Source organism: Symphalangus syndactylus, chromosome 1, assembly GCF_028878055.3.
Source record: "Symphalangus syndactylus isolate Jambi chromosome 1, NHGRI_mSymSyn1-v2.1_pri, whole genome shotgun sequence".
NCBI lineage: Eukaryota > Metazoa > Chordata > Mammalia > Primates > Hylobatidae > Symphalangus > Symphalangus syndactylus.
The window spans coordinates 103,162,308-103,179,603 of NC_072423.2; positions in this window are offsets into that span (position 1 = coordinate 103,162,308).

Genomic DNA, 17,296 nt, shown 5'->3' on the forward strand with positions numbered 1-17,296 from the left:
TTTGTAGAGATGTGGTTTCATCATGTTGTCTAGGCTGGTCTGGAACTTCTGGACTCAAGCAATCCTCCTGCCTCAGCCTCCCAAAGTGCTGGGATTATAGGTGTGAGCCACTGCGCCCAGCTAAGCTGGATTTTCTTTTCCTTTTTTTTTTTTTTTGAGATGGAGTCTTGCTCTGTTGTCCAGGCTGGAGTGCAGTGGCACAATCTCAGCTCACTGCAGCCTCTGCCTCTCCTGGGTTCAAGCAATTCTCCTGCCTCAGCCTCTCAAGCAGCTGGGATTATAAGCACATGCCACCACAGCCAGCTAATAATTTTTGTTTTGGCCCCCACCACTATGCCTAGCTAATTTCTTGTATTTTTGGCAGAAACGTGGTTTCACCATGTTGGCCAGGCTGTTCTCCAACTCTTGACCTCCTGATTCACCCGCTTCAGCCTCCCAAAGTGCTGGGATTATAGGCATGAGCCACCGCGCCTGGCCAATTTTTGTATTTTTAGTAGAGACGGAATTTCACCATGTTGGCCAGGCTGGTCTTGAACTCCTGACCTCAGGTGATCTGCCCGCCATGGCCTCCCAAAATGCTGGGATTACAGACATGAGCCACCACGCCCAGCCTAAGCTAGATTTTCAAAGGATTGCTATTGGACCTACTATTAACCATATTCTGCACACCTTCCAACCTATTATTCCGCCAATAGCTAGACGGAATCTTCTTAAGATATAAACCAGATTATACACGTTAGACTAAAGTTCAAACTCCTACCATGGGGCACAATTCCCTGCATGACACTGACGTTGCATTCCTCTCCAAACCCATCTCTTGCCAGCCGTCCTCAGTATCACCCTCTAGCTACACTGGCCTCTAAGTTTCTAGAACATTATTGTCCAATAGAACTTTATGTGATTCACCTATAATCCCAACACTTTGGGAGGCCGAGACGGGCGGATCACGAGGTCAAGAGATCGAGACCATCCTGGCTAATACAGTGAAACTCCATCTGTACTAAAAATATAGAACTTTATGTGATGATAGGAATGTTCTTCTGCACTGTTCAGTTGTCTGTTGGCGTTCACCAACCATACATAACTATCGACCACTTGAAATGTGGCTAGTGCACCTGAGCAAATGAATTTTTAATTTTTTTCTTAATTTTAATCAACTTAAATTTAAATAGCCAAATGTGGCTAATGGCTATTCTACTGCAGTTCTAGAACATATTATTGAGCTTTTCCTATTTTAAGGCCTTTTGTTGTGTGGGAAATTACCCTGATGCAATGGTAAACTTCAATTACACTATCAGGCAGGCTATCCCAAAGATCAAAGGACACAAGGGCTTATAGACCAAATTAAAATGCTTGAATCACATACAGTTTATTAAATCAACTTAGGCCAGGCATGGTGGCTCATGCCTGTAATCCCAACACTTTGGAGGGCCAAGGTGGGTGAATCACTTGAAGTCAGGAGTTCAAGACCAGCTTGGCCAACATGGTGAAACCCCATTTCTACTAAAAATACAGAAAAAAAAATTAGCCAGGCATGGTGGCACATGCCTGTAATCTCAACTACTAGGGAGGCTGAGGCAGGAGAATCACTTGAACCTGGAAGGCGGAGATTGCAGTGACCTGAGATGGTGCCACTGCACTGCAGCCTAGGTGACAGAGCGAGACTCCATCTCAAAAACAAAACAAAACAAAAACCAACTTAAAACATAGAGCAAAAAGCAAAAGGAAAGAAATGGGGTAAGTTAACACACAATTAAGGAAGGGTGCAAACATAGAAGATTCACACTACATAAATCCTGGGTTATGCAACATTGGTATGACTCTTTGCATCAATCTTCTCTGTTGATGGACCAAAGTTGACATTTAAGCAAAGGTGCCCACAGACAGAAGGTGCCCTGAGCCAGTGGCATATACTTGTTCTACCAGAAGGACTCAAGAGGAACACGTACACCTGGCCTGCAGCTGTCGCTTGCCAATTAACTTGCTGAACAACTATGGGTTTTACTCGGGTTATGAGTTTGTGTTTTTTGGGCAGAGGACACATGCACCAGAATAGTTCTTACCAATGAGTAGTTGAATTAAGACTTCATAAATATTAAGTGTTCATGTATATTTAGTGTATCCTGAATGTTAAATGTCTCGTATATATTTAACTTGTCATGAATATTTAGCGTCTAGGTCCCTCATTGCATATTTATGCCTCATGAATATTATTTTTGGTTCTTTCATTTCTTTTCATCTACATTTAAAACACATGCTCTATCCACTAATTACTTATCTATATTTAACTCATCTTAGGAGTTTCCTCTATCCCATTTGTTTTTTATTTTTTCCTGCAGCATAACTCAGTATTCTCAAACAGTATGACAAATGTACATTTCGCTTCTGCACACATTTCTGCTCTGTAGTGACCTTCCTCTGGCTCACATCATAACAAGTTCCTGTAGGTGCTTTTGGTCTGAGTGGAAATGTCACCTCCTCTGAGAGGCCTTCCCCCATTAACTACCTGTTATGGATTGAATTAGGTCCCTCATCCCAAATTCTCATGTTGAAATTCTAACCCCCAATGTGACTGTATTTGGAGATAGGGCCTTCAGTGAGGTAATTAAGGTTAAATGAGGTCATAAGGGTGGAGCCTTAATCCAATAGGATTTTTGTCCTTATAAGAAGAGGAAGAGACAGGCTGGGCGCGTTGACTCACGCCTGTAATCCCAGCACTTTGGGAAGCTGAGGCAGGTGGATCATCTGAAGTCAGGAGTTTGAGACCAGCCTGGCCAACATGGTGAAACCCTGTCTCTACCAAAAAAATACAAAAAAAATTAGCCAGGCATGGTGGCAGGCACCTGTTATCCCAGCTACTCAGGAGGCTGAGGCAGAAGAATTGCTTGAACCTGGGAGAGGGAGATTGCAGTGAGCCGAGATTGCTCCACTGCACTCCAGCCTGGGCAACAAGAGCAAAACTCCATCTCAAAAGGAAAAAAAAAAAAAAAGAGGAAGAGACAAAAGAGGCCAAGTAAAGTGGCTCACGCCTATAATTCCAACACCTTGGGAGGCCAAGGTGGGAGGATTGCTTGAGCCTGGAAGTTTGAGACCTGGGCAACATAGTAATACTCTGCTTCTACAAAAAAAAAAAAAAAAATAGCTGAGTGTGTAGAGTGTGTCGGTAGTCCCTGCTACTCGGGAGGCTGAGGTGGGGGATCACTTGAGTCCTGGAGGTCAAGGCTGCAAACAAGCTGAGATCGTGCCACTGCACTCCAGCCTGGGGGACAGATCAAGACCCTGTCTCAAATTTTAAAAATTAAAAATAAATAAAATTGAATTTAAAAAAAAGAGAGACAACAGAGAATCTCTCTCTCTCTCTGTGTGTGTGTGTGTGTGTGTGTGTGTGTGTGTGTGTGTATACAGAAGAAAAGCCACATAAGGACACAGCAAGAAGGCAGCTGTCTATAAGCCAGGAAAAAAGGGCTCACCGGAAATCTAACTCTGAGAGCACCTTGATCTTGGACTTCTAACCTCTAGAACTGTGAGAAAATAAATTTCGGTTGTTTAAGCCACCCAGTTCGTAGTACGTTGTTATGGCAGCCTCTGAACTATTTTCACTCACAATATCTCTGATACCACATGTGTGGGTTTTTTTCTCATGCCAACCAATTCTCCAGCTCTCTAGATACCAACTGAGTGTCCAACAATTCAGTTCAATTCTGACACTGTCCCTGGAGTGAGCATGAGATCACACAAGTTATAGGCTCAGTCCCACAAGACTGCTCCCCCTTCAGATGTCAGTTGTAAGTCCCAGCTTGCCACCTGTACTTCTGACCAACCAGCTATAAACTGGAGGCTCCCATTACTCCCTCGTTATGTTTCATGATTTGCTAGAATGGCTCACATAACTCAGGAAAATGCTTTATTTACTATTAATAGTTTGTTTTATTTTTATTTTATTTTATTTTTTGAGACGGAGTCTTGCTCTGTTGCCTAGGCTGGAGTGCAGTGGCACAATCTCAGCTCACTGCAACCTCCGCCTCCTGGGTTCAGATGATTCTCCTGCCTCAGCCTCCCGAGTAGCTGGGATTACAGGCGCCCACCACCACGCCTGGCAAATTTTTGTATTTTTAGTAGACACAGGGTTCTGCCATGTTGGCCAGGCTGGTCTTGAACTCCTGACCTCAGGTGATCCACTCACCTCGGCCTCCCAAAGTGCTGGGATTATAGGTGCGGGCCACTGCACCCAGCCCTATTAATATTTTTTTTTAGATATAAAAGATATAACTCAGAAACAGTCAAATGGAAGAGATGAATAAGGCAAGGTACAGGTTGTGGGGAGGGCTTCCATGCCTTCCTTGGGAGTGCCACCCTCCAAGCATCTTGATGTGTTCACCAACCCGGGAATCTCTCTGAACCCTGTTCTTTAGGGTTTTTATGGATGTTTCATTGTGTAGGCATGAATGATTAAATCACTGGCATTGGTGATTAAGTGGATCTCTGGTTCCTCTTCCCTCCCCACAGATCAGGCAGTGAGGCTAAAAGTTCCAAGCCTCTAATCATGCGTTGGTCTTTCTGGAAACTAGCCCCAATCCTGAAGCTATCTAGGGACACCCACCCACCAGTTGTCTTTTAGCATACACAAAACATTCTTATCTCTCCAGAGATTCCAAGGGTTTTAAGAGTTGTGTGCTGGGAACCGAGGTCAGAGACCAAATATTTATTTTTATTGTATCACTCAGCTCTAGCATACAATAAAGCAACTATCAGATCCATCTAAAGTAGGTCTTCCCCACCCCTATTAATCTGTATCTTAGCACAATGTTTACTTCTTCACATTTATAATTCATTATTTTATATGTTTGTTTAACTTCTTTTTTTTTTTTTTTTTGAGACAGAGTTTCATCCTGTCGCCCAGGCTGGAGTGCAGTGGTGTGATCTCGGCTCACTGCAACCTCTGTCTCCCAAGTTCAAGCAATTATCTTGCCTCAGCCTCCCGAGTAGCTGGGACTACAGGTGTGTGCCACCTCGCCTGGCTAATTTTTTGTATTTTTAGTAGAGATGGGTTTTCATCACATTGGCCAGGCTGGTCTGGAACTCCTGGCTTCAAGTGATCCTCCCACGTTGGCTTTTCAAAGTGCTGAGATTACAGGGGTTAGCCACCACACCCAACCTATTTATTTAACTTCTTGTTACCTATTTCCCCCAATAAACAGTAAGCTCTGTTGTGGCTGCAACTACGTCTATTTTTCTCACTGTTGCAACTTCAGCAAGTTGTCAATGAACTTTTGTGAATGGAACTTCAAAGCACACATTCAGCAATGAATGAAACTTCAAAGTGCATATTAACCCGCAGAGGAAAAAGCCCTACAGATAAGCAAGCCTGATTCTTGAAAATTATTCTCAATAATTATGTGCCTAAAACAAAAAAAAAATTTTTTCGAGGCAGGGTTGCACTCTGTTGCTCAGGCTGGAGTGCAGTGGTGGGATCATGGCTCACTGTAGCCTCGATTTCCTGGGTTCAAGCAATCCTCCCACCTCAGCCTCCCCCGTAGCTGGGACTACAGGTGCACTCCACCACAACTGGCTATTTTTTTGTTTTGTAGTGACGAGGTCCTACTATTTGCCCAGGCTGGTTTCGAATTCTGGGCTGAAATGATCTTCCTGCCTTGTCTTCCGAAAGTGCTGGGATTACAGGTATGAGCCACTGTGCCTGGTCAACATTTTTTTTTAAAATATATATATAACATAACATTTACCATTTCAAAATGTGCAGTTCAGTGGCATTAGGTACATTCCCGTTATTGTGTAGCTATCACCACTACTCATCTCCAAAACTTGTTCATCATCCCTAACTGAAACGTGCGTCCATTAGATAATAACGTCCCATTCCCTCCTCACTCTAGCCCCGGGCAGACACCATTCTTCTTTGTTTCTATGAGTTTGATTGCTCTAGGTACCCCATATAAGTGTAATACAATATTTGTCTTTTCCAAGTTGTTACAGTTGGTAGTTAGTCAGACATGAGCAGGGAAGGAGAGAGCCACCCACATCCAGGAATGTTGCAACCATCAGGCAAATAAACTCTAGGGGAAGATTTCTTTCTTTCTTTCTTTTTTTTTTTTGAGACAGAGTCTTACTCTGTTGCCCAGGCTGGCATGCAGTGGTGCGATCTCGGCTCACTGCAACCTCCGCTTCCCAGGTTCAAGCGATTTCCCAAATAGCTGGGATTACAGACGTGCACCACCAAGCCGGGCTAATTTTATTTTATTTATTTATTTTTTATTTTATTTTATTTTATTTTTTGAGACAGAGTCTCACTCTGCCGCCTAGGCTGGAGTGCAGTGGCGTGATCTCCACTCACTGCAAGCTCCGCCTCCCAGGTTCACGCCATTCTCCTGCCTCAGCCTCTCGAGTAGCTGGGACTACAGGCACCTGCCACCATGCCCGGCTAATTTTTGTATTTTTAGTAGAGATGGGGTTTCACTGTGTTAGCCAGGATGGTCTCAATCTCCAGACCTCGTGATCTGCCCACTTTGGCCTCCCAAAGTGCTGGGATTACAGGCATGAGCCACCATGCCTGGCCTCGAATTTTTTGTATTTTTAATATAGACCCAGTTTCACCATATTGGCCAGGCTGGTCTCGAACTCCCAACCTCAGACAATTCGCCCACCTCGGCCTCTCAAAGTGCTGAGATTACAGGCGTCAGCCACCGTGCCTGGCCGGAAGATTTTATATAAGCACTTGGCATGATAAAAGACTAATATAATGAATCAGGACTTAAAAGACTAATGTAATGAATCAGGACTATTAACCATGTGTAATTATATTAGTCAGGACTCTTACTGTTGCACATGTCAGAAGATCTAGCTCAAACTGGCTTCAATCTAAAAGGAAAATTTATTGATTCATGTGTGTGAAGAGTTCAGCCTTGGCTGAATCCAGGGCTGAATGCTGTCATTTGGACTTTGTCTTCCTCTTTCTATTTCTCGACATTTTCTTTGTTGGGTATGCTCTTCCTTTAGAGCGATAAGGCTCCAAGCTTATAGTCTATCCTTTCAGCAATCCCCGTGTCAGGACAGTGCCTCTTTCAGAACAGTTCTAATGACTCCCAGAGTTAAGTTGCATTGTTTGATCGGCTCATGCATGGGGATATGCCTACACCCATCATTGTTCTAGGTATATAGAATACACTGATTGTCTAGGCCTGGGTTATGTGCGCATGCTGGAATCCAGGAGTAGTGCTTACCTCCTCTTGAACCTCATGGACTGAGATCACTGGGGAGGTGGCTCCCCATTAGAAAATTGGGGACTTATTTATTTATTTATTTATTTTTTGAGACGGGGTTTCCCTCTGTCTCCCAGGCTGGCTTGCAGTGGCACAATCTCGGCTCATTGCAGACTCGCCTCCTGGGTTCAAGCGATTCTTCTGCCTCAGCCTCCCGAGTAGCTGGGATTACAGGCACAAACCACCACTCCCGCCTAATTTTTGTATTTTTAATAGAGATGGGATTTCAACATGTTGGCCAGGCTGGTCTCGAACTCCTGACCTCAGAGGATCCTCCCACGTTGGCCTCCCAAAGTGCTGGGATTACAGGTGTGAGCCACTGTGCCTGGCTGAAAACTGGGGACTCTTAAGCAGAAGAGGGTACAATGGATGATGGGCAAGTAAAGGCAGTGGGACTCCATAACTAAGCTAACAACAACAACAACAAAATCCTAGTTTTGCAAAACAGAACTTAGTGTTGTTGTTTGAGACAGAGTCTCACTCCCATTGCCCAGGGTGGAGTGCAGTGGGACGATCTTGGCTCACTGCAGCCTCGACCTCCCAGGCTCAAGCAATCCTCCCACCTCAGCCTCCTGAGTAGCTGAGACTACAGGTGTGTGCCACCATACCTGGTTAATTTTTTGTATTTTTAGTGGAGACAGGGTTTCACCACGTTGCCGAGGCTGGTCTTGAACACCTGGCCTCAAGCAATCAGTCCGCCTCAGCCTCCCACAGTGCTGAGGTTGCAGGTGTGAGCCACTGCTCCTGGCCAAAACAAAAGTACTCAAGAAAAAATAGTAATTTTTACTTTAATTCATAAATACACTAGTTTAATTTGCTAATTAGGCAACTTTTTGGTTGTCAGAAAAACTGGACATGAAAAAAGTTTTGTTATATGGATTATCAATACTTGTATTAATTAAAAGTGTCATGATCTCTTTAATAAAAGAGATCTAGGTTCTTATGTGCTTCTGCATTCCATTAATTCCATTGTGTACCTGTCATGTAGTCACTTGGAAACTCCACTATTTACTTGAGAATTGTGAAAAAGGCCAAATAATATCTTCTTTTTGAGATGGAATCTTGCTCTGTTGCCCAGGGTGGAGTGCAGTGATGTGATCTTATCTCACTGCAACGTTTGCCACCCAGGTTCAAACTATTCTCCTGCCTCAGCCTCCCAAGTAACTGGGATTACAGGTGCATGCCACCACACCTGGCTACCTTTTGTACCAAATAGTATCTTAACGTCGTTATGACAATTTTTTTCTTCTTTTTCCTTTAAAGATGTGGTCTCACTATGTTGCCCAGGCTGGTCTCAAACTCCTGTCCTCAAGCAATTCTCCTGCCTCAGACTCCCAAAGTGCTAGGATTACAGCATGAGGTATGAGCTACTGTGCCTGGCCATTATGACAAATTTTGACCTCATGGGCACTCTGAAAGGGTCCCTGCCTCCCAGGTCAAAGGATCACACTGTCTTAGTAGACCTGCCCTTATTCAGTGTCTTCTGTAATTTCTTATAAATTCCAACAGGGGCCAAGTACCATGGCTCATGCCTGTAATCTCACCACTTTGGGAAGCCAAGGGAGAAGAATCAGTTGAGGTCAGGAGTTCAAGACCAGCCTGAGCAACATAGTGAGACCCCCATCTCTACAAATTTTTTTTTTTAATTAGCTGGGTGTGGTGGCATGTACCTATAGTCCTAGCTACTCGGGAGGCTGAGGTGGGAGGATTGCTTGAGCCAGGATGTTGAGGCTCCAGTAAGTAAGCTATGATCACACCATTGTGCTACAGTCTGGGTAACAGAGCAAGACTCTGTCTCTCAAAAAAAAAAAAAAAAAAATTCGATGGGCACCTGGACAACTGAACAGTCTATTTTTTTTTTAATTTTTTTACTGTTTCTTAAGTTGTGGTTCTGGGATGACACGTGAGAATTTGCATTTTAACCATTTCCCAGATAATTCAAAAGCCTTTAATTCAGGAATAGCAGACTTTTCTGTTTCTCTCTGATTTACTCCAAAGAGCAAGTTTAAAAAGAAGTCCAAAGTGCCCAAGCATAAGATTTTCAAGCCCTTTTCATACTTATCTTCCAAAAATAGTGTATCATTAACTTCACCAACTCTCCCTGCTAAATAAAAAATCCAACATTACATATTAAGTGTCAATCACCAAAAGTCAAGTAAGGTTCCTCTTCTCTTCCCACATCAAAGTTATTTGGAATACTGAGAGAATTTGAAGAAAGTGAATGCTGAGTACTACTAGTCTTTCTTCAAAAGAACAAACCTATTTTCAAGTCTGTTTTTATATCAAAGTAATTAAGAAGTCAACTCTAAACACAAATTTGTTTCTAACTTCTAGAGACTATTTGAACTTTCTGATGTAGTTTTGCACATGGTAAAAGTTCTAACGAAAAAGCTGACTTATGTCAGTTACAAATTGCATTTGGCTGCCAGTGACAGATCTAACTAACAGTGCCTTAAACAGATAAGTTAGTTTTTCTTGTGTGAGGAGCGGTTCAGAGGCAGACTGTTGCTGGCATTGGTTTGGCACCTTATGGATGTGACTCTCTTGATATTTTCTTTATAGTCCTAAAATGGCTGCTGAAATTTTGGCCTTCATGTCCAGGATGGCAGTAGGAGGAAGCAAAGGGGTAAAAGGGCAACAAGCATGGGCGAGGTGGCTCATGCTTCTATTTCCAGCACTTTGGCAGGCCAAGGTGGACAGACCTCTTGAGCCCAGGGGTTCAAGACCAACATGGGCAACACGGTAAAACTGCATCTCTGCAAAAATACAAAAATTAGCTGGGTGTCATGGTGCATACCCATAGTCCCAGCTACTTGGGAGGCTGAGGTAGATCAATCGAACCCACAGGGCAGAAACTGCAGTGAGCTGAGATAGCACCATTGCACTCCAGCCTGAGCAACAAGTGAGACCTTGTCTCAAAAAAACAAACAAAAAAACCCCCCAAAACAGAAAACTCCAAAAGGGCAACAACTACTTGCTTTATTTATTTTTTTCTGCTTGCTTCTTAAGGAATATAACCAGGTATTCCGATCAGCACTTATTTTTCATATGGTTACATATATCTTCAATGGAGTCTGAGAAATATAGTATTTTACTTGGAATCAGTGCCACCCCAGATTTAACTAGCCTGTATTACATACATATTTGTGTGTGTGTGTGTGTGATGTGTATCTGTGTGTGTATATATATGTGTATGTATGTGTGTGTATATGTGTGTGTGTGTATATATACATATATATATATATATATTTTTTTTTAGAGACAGAGTCTCAGTATATTGCCAAGGCTGGTCTCGAACTCCTGGGCTCCAGTGATCTTCCCACTTCAGCCTCCCAAAGTACTGGAATTACAGGCATGAGCCACTGTGCCTGGCCAGCCTGCATTACTAAGGAGAAAGGGAATAATGGATAATGGCTGTCTTGGTCAGCTCTGCTGCCCTAACAAAATTCCACAGACTGGGTTGCTTAAACAACATGTATTTATTTCTCATAGTTCTGGAGGCTAGGAAGTTCAAGATAAAGTGCCAGGCAATTCGATTCTTGGTGAGGCCTGTTTTCCTGGCATGAAAATGGTAGCCTCTTCACTATGTCTTCACATGGTGAAGAGACAGCAAGCTCTAGTCTCTATTCCTCTTCTAGTAAGTACACTAATCTCATCATGGGGGGACCCCCACCCTCATGAACTTATCTAAACCTAATGACCTCCAAGAGACCTCACTTCCGAATACCATCACATTGGGGGTTAGGGCTTCAATGTATGAATTTTGGGGGGAACACAAACATTCAGTTCATAACATTTTACTCCTGCCCCCCAAAATTCACGTCCTTCTCTCATGCAAAAATACATCCATTCCCCAAGGTGCAGTGGCTCAGGCCTGTAATCCCAGCACTTTGGGAGGCTGAGGGGGGTGGATCACGAGGTCAGGAGTTCGAGACCAGCCTGACCAACATGGTGAAACCCTGTCTCTACTAAAAATACAAAAAATAGCTGGGCATGGTGGTGCGTGCCTGTAATCCCAGCTACTCAGGAGGCTGAGGCAGGAGAATCGCTTGAACCCAGGAGGCGGAGGTTGCCTTGAGCAGAGATCACACCACTGCACTCCAGCCTGCACGACAGAGGGAGACTCCGTCTCAAAAAAAAAAAAAAAAAAAAAAATCCATTCCATCCCAATAACTCAAAAAGTCTTATCCTGTTCCACCATCAACTCTACCTAAAGTTGAAACCCTTATTTAAATACCGTCTAAATCAGATATGAGTGACACTTGAGGCAGAGTCAACGTAAGACAAAATTCCTCTCCAGCTACGATCTTCTGAATCAGATAATTATGTGCTTCCAAAATACAATGGTCACACAGGCATAGAATAGATACAGTAGTTTCCCCTTTTCCATAGGGAATATGTTCCAAGACCCCCCAGTAGATGCTTAAAGCTGCAGATAGTACCAAACCATATACACACTAAGTTCTTCCCTATATATAATACATAATAATGATAAAGTTTAGCTTATAAATTAGGCACAGTAATAGATTAATAACTGATAACAAATGTAACAAGCATAACAATACTGTTCACAATTTCACGGATAGATTTGTTCTTATTGTAGATCTTAACAACTTCAGCATATGAGTTTTTTCTTTGCTTATTAAGTCAAGAACTTTTGGCCGGGCACTGTGGCTCACACCTGTAATCCCACCAGTTTGGGAAGCCAAGGCAGGAAGATTACTTGAGGCCAGGAGTTCGAGACCAGTCAGGGCAACATGGGGAGACCTCATCTCTACAAAAAAATACAAGCATTAACTGGGTGTGGTGGCCTGTGCTTGTAGTCCCAGATACTTGGTAGGCTGAGCTGGGAGGATCGCTTGAACCTGGAGGCTGCAGTGACCCATGATAGTGCCACTGCACTCCAGGCTGGCAAGACCCTGTCTCAAAAAAAAAAAAAAAAAAAGAACGTTTACCTTTTCACTTAAAAGAAACACTTTATAGCTTCTCTTTGGTATATCCTAATTGCCAGCATCACTGCTCTTGCACTTTGAGGCCATTCATTTTTAAGTAAAATAAGGATCACTTGAATACAAGCACTGCGATACTGTTAACAGTCGATCTGATAATGCAGACAACTACTAAGTGACTAACAGTAGAGTTGCATATACCAGGGGTCCCCAATCCCCCGGGCAAGGGACTGGTACTGGACTCCATGGCCTCTTAGGAACTGGGCCACACAGCAGGAGGTGAGCAGCGGGCCAGTGAGCGAACTTCATCTGTATTTACGGCCGCTCCCCATCACTGGCATTACCGCATGGGTTCTGCCTCCTGGCAGATCAGCAGCGGCATTAGATTCTCATAGGAATGCGAGCCCTGTCGTGAACTGCGCATGCAAGGGATCTAGGCTACCTGCTCCTTAGGAGAATCTAATGCCTGATATCTGTCCCTGTCTTCCATCACCCCCAGATGGGACCGTCTAGTTGCAGGAAAACAAGCTCAGGGCTCCTGCTGATTCTACATTATGGTGAGTTTTGAGACCGAGTTTCGCTCTTGTTGCCCAGGCTGGAGTGCAATGGCGTGATCTTGGCTCACCACAACCTCCACCTCCCAGGTTCAAGCGATTCTCCTGCCTCAGCCTCCCGAGTAGCTGGGATTACAGGCATGCGCCACCATGCCCAGCTAATTTTTTTGTATTTTTAGTAGAGATGGGGTTTCTCCATGTTGGTCAGGCTGGTGTCAAACTCCCAACCTCAGGTGATCTGCCCTCCTCGGCCTCCCAAAGTGCTGGGATTACAGGCGTGAGCCACCATGCCCGGCCCTATTATTTTTGAAAGCAGGGTCTCATTCTGTCATCCAGGATGATGTGCAGTGGCATGATCATGGGTCACTGCAGCCTCAACCTCCCAAGCTCAAGCAATCCTCCTGCCTCAGCCTCCCGAGTAGCTGGAACTACAGGCGCACACCACCATACCAGGCTAATTTTTTTGAATTTTTGTAGAGAAATGTTGCCCAGCTGGTCTTGAATCCTGAGTTCAAGCATTCCACCCACCTCAGCCTCCCAAAAGGCTGAGATTACAGGCATTAGCCACTGTGCCCAGCCCGTGATAGATGATTTTTTCAATTCAGTTCTCTATTGTTGGACATTTAGGTGGCTTCTAATTTTTTACTACTATAACCAACTCTATTTAATTCTCTTAATATTTTACTTACAAAAGCATGTATGTCCTTTCTAAATAATTCTCAAAATATAGTAGTGTGTAAAATAAAAAGCAAAATTCCCCATTTTATTCACCAGTACTTGTATTTCCTGGCACTTCCTTTCTTTTCTTTTTTTTTTTTTTTGAGATGGAGTTTCAATCTTGTTGCCCAGGCTGGAGTACAGTGATGCTATCTGAGCTCCCTGCAACCTCTGCCCCCTGGGTTCCAGCGATTCTCCTGCTTCAGCCACTTGAGTATCTGGGATTACAGGCATGTGCCACCATGGCTGGCTAATTTTGTATTTTTAGTAGAGACAGGGTTCCTCCATGTTGGTTAGGCTGGTCTTGAACTGCCAGCCTCAGGTGATCCGCCTGCCTCAGCGTCCCAAATTGCTGGGATTACTGGTGTAAGCCACCGCGCCTGGCCTATTTCCTGGCACTTCTATGCCTCATAAGGAAAGACTATTAATTTACTGTGCATCATCTAAAGTTTTGTTTTCTGACTCCTTTTTTTCTTTTCCTTCTATTCTATTAACCTATGGTGTTTTGTTTTCTGCTCCTGTCATGCTCTGCCTCAAGCAACCTCTTTGCTCTTCTTATTTGCTTCTTAGTCTGGGAAACCAGACAAATTTATTAAAATTATGTGTAAATTTATTATTATTTTTAAGGCTAGTCAAAGCAGTGGGAGTAGAAAAGGAACAAAGAAATCTCTAATTGGTTGCGCCACTGCACTCTAGCCTGGGTGACGGAGCAAGACTTGGTCTCAAAAAAAAAAAAAGAAGAAGAAATCTCTAATTGGTAGTGTTCAATTAGTTTCAATTAGTTGTAAACATCACTGCACTTGGACCAGCCAGAATTATGTGTAAACCTAGACAAAATAACTTATGAGTGAAGACCTCACATCTCTTTGATTGAAGAGTATGCATTTGATTATATTCTCCGTTTTGCATTTTGGCTTATATTGAGCCTATTAAACCCACTTCCTAGTGCTAACCGCATCAGACAGTCGGAAAAGTAACCTTTATTTTTATTTTACTTATTTTTTTTTTAATAGAGACAGGATCTTGCTCTGTTGCCCAGGCTGTAGTACAGTAGTGTGATCATAGCTCACTGCAGCCTTGAACTCCAGGGCTCAAGAGATCCTCCTGCTTCAGCTTCCCAAGTAGCTGGGGCTATAGGTGTTGGCTACCATGCCCAGCTAATGTTTTAAATTTTTTTGTAGAGATGGAGTCTCCCTATGTTGCCCAGGCTGGTCTCCAACTCCTCCCACAGTTTGGCCTCCCAAAGTATTGGGATTACAGATGTGAGCCACTGCACCTGGCCAAAAAGTAACCTTTAAATAAATGGGGTGTTATCTTTACTTTCTTAAGCTAAGAGTGCATTACACTTAAGAAACATTTTAATGTTAACTTTTCATGTATTCATACAAGTGACCGTGAAAGGAAAATTCTGTTTTTGTTTTTGTTTTTGAGACGAAGTCTCACTCTGTCACCAGGTTGGAGTGCAGTGGCATGATCTTGGATCACTGCAACCTCTGCTTCTTGGGTTCAAGTGATTCTCCTGCCTCAGCCTCCCAAGTAGCTGGGACTACAGACACGTGCCACCACGCCCGGCTGATTTTTGTATTTTTAGTAGAGACAGGGTTTCACCATGTTGGCCATGATGGTCTTGATCTCTTGACCTTGTGATCTGCCTGTCTCAGCCTCCCAAAGTCAAGATGCTTTTTTAAAGTGCATTCATGGCCGGGCGCGGTGGCTCACGCCTGTAATCCCAGCACTTTGGGAGGCCGAGGCGGGCGGATCACGAGGTCAGGAGATTGAGACCATTCTGGATAGCATGGTGAAACCCTGTCTCTACTAAAAATACAAAAAATTAGCCGGGCGTGGTGGCGGGCGCCTGTAGTCCCAGCTACTCAGGAGGCTGAGGCAGGAGAATGGCGTGAACCTGGTAGGCAGAGCTTGCAGTGAGCCGAGATCGCGCCACTGCACTCCAGCCTGGGTGACGGAAGGAGACTTCGTCTCAAAAAAAATAAAATAAAATAAAATAAAGTTCATTCATTCATTCATTAAATATTTACTGAGTGCCTGCCACACGCCAGGCACTGTATCAATATTAAGAATGTAAAAACGAAAACAAAAAAACAGCTCTTCATTATTTTTTCTTTCTTTTTTTTTTTTGGAACGGTCAAGGGGACAGAATCTCACTCTGTTGCCCAGGCTGTGCAGTGGTGCAATCACAGCTCACTGCTGCCTTGACCTCCTGGGCTCATGTGATCCTCCAGCCTCAGACTCCTGAGTAGCTAGGACTACAGGTGTGTGCTGTCATAGTTCTGGCTTTAAAGAATCCTCTTGCCTTGGCCTCCCAAAGTGCTGGGATTAGAGGTCTGAGCCACCACCACACCTGACCACCATTTTTTTTTTTCTTGGTGTTCAAAGTTGTGTTTATTTGAATGTCGTATAAACTGGACCACATATGTCAACATATTTATTTATTTATTTATTTATTTTTATTTTATTATTATTATACTTTAAGTTTTAGGGTACATGTGCACAATGTGCAGGTTTGTTACATATGTATCCATATGCCATGTTGAAGACCACCATTTTTTAAAGCTGTCACAAACACTGGGAAAACCTCATAGTGCATTTTATTTTTTATTTTATTTTATTTTTTTTAGATGGAGTCTTGCTCTGTTTCCCCGGCTGGAGTGTAGCGGTGAAATCTTGGCTTACTGCAACCTCTGCCTTCCACATTCAAGTGATTCTCCTGCCTCAGCCTCCTGAGCAGCTGGGATTACAGGCGGATGCCACTATGCCCAGCTAATTTTTATATTTTTAGTAGAGATGGGGTTTCACCACGTTGGCCAGGCTGGTCTCGAACTCCTGACCTCAAGTGATCCGCCTGCCTTGGCCTCCCAAAGTGCTGGGATTAAAGGCGTGAGCCACGACGTCTGGCCCTGATCGTGCATTTTATAGTTTTCTTTGGCTGGATCCTCCCTTCAAAATCTGTATTTGAGCATTTTTGTCTTCCAGAGAAGTACAGCAGTAAACTCCGTTCTCTATTGATAACACATTGGTATTGGGCCTCTGTGTATATTTCCATGTATTTTTTTCACCACTGCAAGTATAGTTATGTCCCAGCAGCCCTGGCAGCATCTACCTTAAATGCAAGAGGGAAGTCCTCTGGCTGCCCATCTAGGTAAATATCTAGGACATTTGAACTCCCTGTGGGTCCTTTTGGTAAAACTAAGCCCAGAGACCTGATAATGCATTTCACAATTCACACCATTGTCTAATGCTCAACATTTTATTTTTTCTTTCTTCTGTTAAAACTATTGAAATGCCAGGAGTTTGGTTAGGGGTGAGCAGAGAAGTTTGGAATGTTTTTAATCCTGTGTTCAGTGTTCTTGGTAATATTAGAAGAGCAGCAGAGCCATGAATCTAGTCATGCTCTTGGCTAACACAGTCTACCCTGATTTAAGTGCTCCTCACACGAAAAGAGATCCAGGGCTTTAGTTGACAGTAAATGCAACCTGAGCCAGTGATGTGACCTGGCTGCCAAAACGAGTAAATGTGATATGAACTGGCATTAAAAGAAGCCTTGTGGCTGGGACAAGGAAAGTAATAGTCCCAGAGTACATTCTGCAATGGTAAGATCACACCTGGAAGATGGTGTTTCCTCCCAGGCTGTAAGAGTGATATTGACAAGTTGGAGTATGCCCAAGTTGGGCAACAGGATGATGATTGGCCTAGAAACTACATCTTTTGAGGAACGGTTGGAGGATGTGGGGTAGTTACCCTGAAAACTGGAAGGCATGTGGTTGTGGGATAACTATTTTCAAACGTT